Source organism: Hippopotamus amphibius, chromosome 8 (genome assembly GCF_030028045.1).
Source record: "Hippopotamus amphibius kiboko isolate mHipAmp2 chromosome 8, mHipAmp2.hap2, whole genome shotgun sequence".
Classification (NCBI taxonomy): domain Eukaryota; kingdom Metazoa; phylum Chordata; class Mammalia; order Artiodactyla; family Hippopotamidae; genus Hippopotamus; species Hippopotamus amphibius.
The window spans coordinates 3,755,995-3,762,515 of NC_080193.1; positions in this window are offsets into that span (position 1 = coordinate 3,755,995).

Consider the following 6,521-nt stretch of genomic DNA (forward strand, 5'->3'; position numbering starts at 1 on the left):
TACTTTAACTTTTTGATTAAATTATTTCAGTTTTGGCCATTAGAAGCTCTTTCAAATTTTTCCTGTGACATAGTCTTATTACTATTGTTGTTGTCGTTGTTATTTTTTTCTTAATATTTATTTATTTATTTGGTTGCACTGGGTCTTAGTTGTGGCTGGCGGGCTCCTTAGTTGTGGCTGGCAGCCTCCTTAGCTGTGTCTCACCAGTTCCTTCATTGTGGCATTTGAACTCTTAGTTGCGGCATGCGTGTGGCATCTAGTTCCCTGACCAGGGATCAAACCTGGACCCACTGTATTGGGAGCACGGAGTCTTAACCGCTGTGCCACCAGCAAAGTCCATGTTGTTATTATTATTATTATTATTATTTTGAGCACTTCCTTACTCTCTGGCACTACAAAATGCTCCAGGCTCATCTTGTATATCTCCTGCTCCAGTCCTAGAATCAGCCATTTCTCTAAGGAGCTCTGGTTGCTTTTATTGGGGAATGGCATTAGAAACCAAAATCCAGGCATTAGGCATTCTTATGGCTCCTGGGGTGTCATTTCTTTTAGGCCCTCTTAGCTGACAGAGCAAAAAAAAAAAAATGTATAGTTTTATATATGGAAAACATATATATAGTTATATATATGGAAAATACATTTATATATAAAACACATTATATATATATAAAGCACACATATTTTATACAACACCCATATATTAATATTTGTGTATATACATATAAAAATTTGTGTATACGTAACCATCTATGTCTATATTAAGCTGAACATGAGCTCATGCTGATGTATCTAATTCTAATCCATTACTTTGTGGATCTTTCTAGCTTCCTTCCCTTGCTTATCTGTAAACTTCTGTTCCAACAGTGAGAAACCTGACTCCTACTGACATCCATTTACTTAATTGTTCCATTTCAGCATACCTGTGATGACAAATTGAAATTATAATGGAGTGATCACAGGTCAGGTGTACAAAAATGGAGTCGGGCAGTCACTGAGGATCTGGTCTCAGACACACCTCTGCACCACTGAGAACTTAAACTTCCTTTGAATTGTACCAGACCCAAGCAACCAACAGGTTTATTCAGAACACCTGCAAGGGGCTTCCTAGGTGGCGCAGTGGTTAAGAATCTGCCTGCCAATGCAGGGGACACAGGTTTGATCCCTGCTCCAGGAAGATTCCACATGCCACGGAGCAACTAAGCCTGTGGTGCCAAAAAAAAAAAACAAACAAACAGAACACCTGCCAGCTGCAACCTTATGGTCTCAAGGTCTCCGCTTGTAACTATGCAACCATTTCAGACCCTGACCAATCCTTACTTAAGAAATACATTTACTTCTTGCCAGCTTCAGTTATAATTCTTGATAAAGAACTCATACAAGTAAATGTAACCTTGTGGTTTTTGTCTTTATAAGCCATTTTGTAGTTCAGTGCAACAGAAATACAGATTCCTGTATCTGTGTCTCTCAGGCTGCAGTCCTCACAAACCTTTTAATTTCCATGAGGTCTCCGTTTCTGAAGTTTTGGTTAATACATGTATAGCAGTATCAGAGTTGTTAACCTGTAACCACATAGGAAACAACATTATCAACTAGAGTATAGTGTTTGTGTGTAGTTCCTTTTGCCTTTAATCTTATAGACCCCACTTGGTCCAAAGATTTGCTTAGATCAGCATCTCCATCCCCTTCAGTGAAGTTGTTTAATATATTCATACATTCATATAGTTAAATTCTCTTGTCACAGCCTGCTTTCCTTCCTAGGATGTCCCAACCTCCTAAGTTACTATTTTTCTTATTTGAATACATTAGGTTTCCCTCTGTGCTGTACAGTTTTTTCCCCACTCTCTCCTGTACAGTTCTATGAGTTTTGAGAAATGCAATAATGAATTGTATCTAGCATTACAGTACCGTACAGAATTTTATTGCCTGAAAATCCCCTGCGCTTCATTATTCATCCTTCTTCCTGAACGCCTGGCCTGATGTGTGTGTGCTTTTTCCAACAGCACCAAGCAACTCAATTTTGACACTGTCTACCTGGAGATAGCATCAGATTGTATAGGTTAAGGGCTCAGTTCTACAAGACTTCGCTCCCCCTCCCCGCCACTTCTACCAATTTCAAATCCAGGTTGCCACCTGTGCTTCTGATGCCCTGGCTATAGAACAGAGGTTCCCATGATCCCATCCTTGATTTCAATTAATTTGCTAGAGCAGCTCACAGAACTCAAGACAAATGTTTTACTTACTAGACTACTGGTTTGTGATAAAAGGATTTAACTCAGGAACAGTCAGATGGGTGAGATTCATAGGGCAAAGTATGTGGGAAGAGGCCCAGAGCTTCCATGCCCTCTGGGTGTGCCGCTCTCCCCAAATTTCCATGTGTTCATCAGCAAGGAAGCTCTCCTGTCCTTTGGGGGTTTTTATGGAGGCTTCATTACAGTGGGATGATAGACTAAATCATTGGCCATTGGCGACTGAACACAATCTCCAGCTCCTCTTCCCTCCCCGGAGGGGGGGTTGGGGTGGGACTGAAAGTTCCCACCCTCTTAATCACAGGGGCTCATTCCCTTGGAAACCAGCCCCCACCCTAAGGTTATCCAGAGGCTTCTCAAAAGTCACCTCATTAACATAACAAAACACACCTTTATCTCTCTGATCACTGGAAATTCCAAGATTTTTAGGAGCTCTGTGCCAGAACAGGGAAGAAGACCAAATATAAAATCCTTATTATATGGGGTGTGGCTGTGTGAGGAGGGAGCTGGCAAAATTAAGAAAAAAAAAAATCTTATTATGAATCATATCACACCTGGCATCTACTGATTATTTCACTGTCTCTATAACTATGTCATATAATACATAGTCTTTTCATACAGGCTTCTTTCACTTTGCATTATGCATTTAAGGTTCTTCCATGTCTTTTCATGGCTTGATACTTCATATCTTTATATTGCTGAATAATAGTCCATTGATTGGATGGCCGTATCATGGTTTCCTTATCGTTCATCTATTGAAAGACATCTTGGTTGCTTTCAGTTTGGGGCAATTATGAATAAACCTGCTATAAACATTTCCATACAGGTTTTTGCGTGAGATGTTGTTGACAGTCTGGGAGGGGAGGGGGGGCTTGGAATCCTGTTTCTGCCTCTAACGAGCAACATTTTCAGATGTAGTATGAGAAACGTCATGTTTACAGCTTCATAGCGGTGGCTCTGAGGTTTGAAGAGAGACTGTCCTTCTGGCTTGGAGACTCCTTCTGTATTCCCAGACCGTGGCCTTGACTGTGCCGCAACACATTTACCACTTGCCGTTCCTGCTCCAGTCTCTTCCCAGAGGGCTCCACTAATGTCCCACTGCTCTGTACTCCTCCACCTCCAACTCCTTAAACCTCAATCTGAACTCATTACTTCCTCCCTCAGACCTGCACTAGGTTCTGTATTCACTCCTTTGGAGGGGGCACCTTTGCCCCTGTCACAATGCCCTCCTCTGCTTCTCCACACATCTAGTCAGTTATCCAGCCTGTGGATTCACCCTGGGGTCTCTTCCTCCTCGGTTCCATCACCATTGCTGCTCCTTAGGGGGGATCTTTCTAATCTGCCCCCCACGCTTTGAACTTGGTGCTTCAGACGAACCATGCTGTTTTATGCCTCTGCACCTTTGCATAAACTGTTCTCTCTGCCAGGTATACCCTTCTCCTCATTAACTGCCGGAGAAATTCATAATTATCTTTCAAAACTCTGCTCGGGCATCTGGAAAGCTTGCGTATCTTCTATTTATACTCTTGCTACTCAAAATGTGGTCTGCAAATGACCCCACTTTGGACATCATCTGGGAACTGGTAGGAATGCAGAATCTCACGTTCTATACCAGACTTACTGAATCCAGATCTGCAGTTTAAAAGATGCACAGGGCTTCCCTGGTGGCGCATTGGTTAAGAATCTGCCTGCCAATGCAAGGGACACAGGTTCAAGCCCTGGTCCGGGAAGATCCCACATGCCATTGGAGGAACTAAGCCCATGCGCCACAACTACTGAGCCTGTGCTCTAGAACTCATGAGCTACAATTATTGAGCCCGAGTGCCACAGCTACTGCAGCCCTTGCGCCTAGAGCCTGTGCTCCGCAACAAAAGAAGCCACCGCAATGAGAAGACCGCCCACGGCAATGAAGAGAAGCCCCTGCTCCCCACAACTAGAGAAAGCCCGCACAGCAACGAAGACCCAATGCAACCAATAAATAAATAAATAAATAAATAAATAAATTTATTTATTTAAAAAAAAAGATGCACATATGGTTCGTGTGCAAGTTGAAGTTTGAAACCTGTTATATACCACTTCTGACACTGTGCTTCTATTGTGATGGGAGTTGCATTTTTTGTAATTATTTGTGTGTGTTTTCCCATCAAGACTGTGAGTTCCCCGAGGTCAGGCTCAGGGTCAGGGTTCACACCCCACTCAGGGCCCAGTGCAAGCTGTGGCAACCGATACATCTGTTGAGCCCTCAGGGTTCTTCAAACCTGGGTCTGCAGCCATTAAAAATAGTGTTATATGGGAGTTCCCTGGCAGTCCAGTGGTTAGGACTCTGTCCTTTCACTGCCGGTGGCCCTGAGTTCAATCCCTGGTCAGGGAAATTAGATCCCGCAAGCCGTGCAGCATGGCCAGAAAAAAAAAAAACCACCTTTTATGTGATTATATACAGAAAGATAATAGGCATCATATAAAGACATAAATCTTTATAATTTTTAAAAATTATAAATTATGTATAAATTGAACAAATTCAAACAGTATAGAACTATGTGGGTAAACATTAAAAGTAACAGTCTGTCCCCCAGCATCTATTAACTGATGGGCTTTTATTACTGACCCTCCCGCGTCAGTCCCCAACAAGAGTCCTTCTGCCTAATGTCATTGGAGCCAGTACAATGAGACCAAATTCCTTCCAGAAGCAAAGGAAAGCTTTAATCTTTCATCAGAGAACGGAGTGGTGCGCGCTGACTTCGGGCTGTAGAGTACCCCCTCCCCCTCCTTCTCAGGCTGCTTGCAGGGCTCCTGTAGGGTGGAGTGGGGTGGGTGGGGTGCGGTGGAGTTCTTATGGGTCAGGCACAGCTGTGCTGCTCAGGGCTCCAGAATGCAGTGTCGTGTGCAGAGACATATGCAGCGTCTCTGCACACGGCCCACTCCCGCCATCTTGAATTGCGTGTTGTTTGCAGCGTGTCTGCTGAGCTGAGGTGTTGGCGCAGCTATTTTGTACCAGGAACTCTGGTCAGAAGTGCCGGGTGCACAGCTTCTGCGTGCGGCCCCCTATGCGCGAGTGAAACTAGACTAAGCACAAAGGGGGGAAAAAAAAGGTTAGACTTTATTACTCAGATTCTATTTTTATTTCCTGGGAATTGTTAATGGGCTTTGCTGGTGACACTTTCATCCTCTTAGAATTTCTGGTCCACAAACAGTGAACTAATGTCTTTTTAAAAATTATTATTAATTTATTTTTGGCTGCATTGGGTCTTTGTTGCTGCACACGGGCTTTCTCTAGTTGCAGCGGTTGGGGGCTACTCTTCATTGCAGTGCGTGGGCTTCTCATTGCAGTGGCTTCTCTTCTTGCGGAGCACAGGGTCAGTAGTTGTGGCACGTGGGCTTAGTTCCTCTGTGGCATGTGGGATCTTCCCGGAGCAGCGCTCGAACCCGTGTCCCCTGTATTGGCAGGTGGCATCTTAACCACTGAGCCACCAGGGAAGTCCCATGAAGTAATGTCTTAAGTGATGTGAGGTGATGGCTGCCAAATTCAGCTAATAGTGTAAATTTTTATTATTGTCAATATATGTGGTCTTCATATATTCTGTACTTTCTTTAGTAAGTCCACCTAGTTTTCTCACATCAGGTAACAGATCCCTTTTTTCAGTTGAGTATCAGTTTGCAATGAGGGTTCAAGTTGAAATATATACACATTTATATACACACATACACATATATCTCTATCTTTATCTCTATGTCACTTTCTCTCTCTTTTTTACCTACAACCCCTTTGAATTATATTTGGGTAATGTAAAGTCTTCCCCCCACACACAAAAATAAGAACATATTTTTCTGTCCCTTGCTTTCCTTAATAGTTTTCCAAGTCCCTTCATATAAGTCCACCTTAATCTTTTCAATAGCTACATCATTGTTTCTGGGGGTATCATAATTTACTCCATTCCCTTGTTGACAGACATTTTAGTTGTTTGTCATCGTTTCTTATTATGAACAATATTGTCATAAATATCCTTTAGTGTATATATTTGGCTTTCTTTTATAAAATAACTTTATATGGTTTTTTTTTTCCCCTCCTGACTACACTGGGTATCTACTGCTATGTGCAGGCTTTCTCTAGTTGTGGTGAGCAGGGGCTACTCTTGTTGTGGTGTGCAGTCTTCTCAGTGAGGTGGCTTCTCTGGTCGTGAAGCTTGGGCTCTATGCATGTGGGCTTCAGCAGTTGTTGCATGCAGCCTCAGCAGTTGTGGCGCATGGACTTAGTTGCTCTGTGGCATGTGGGATCTT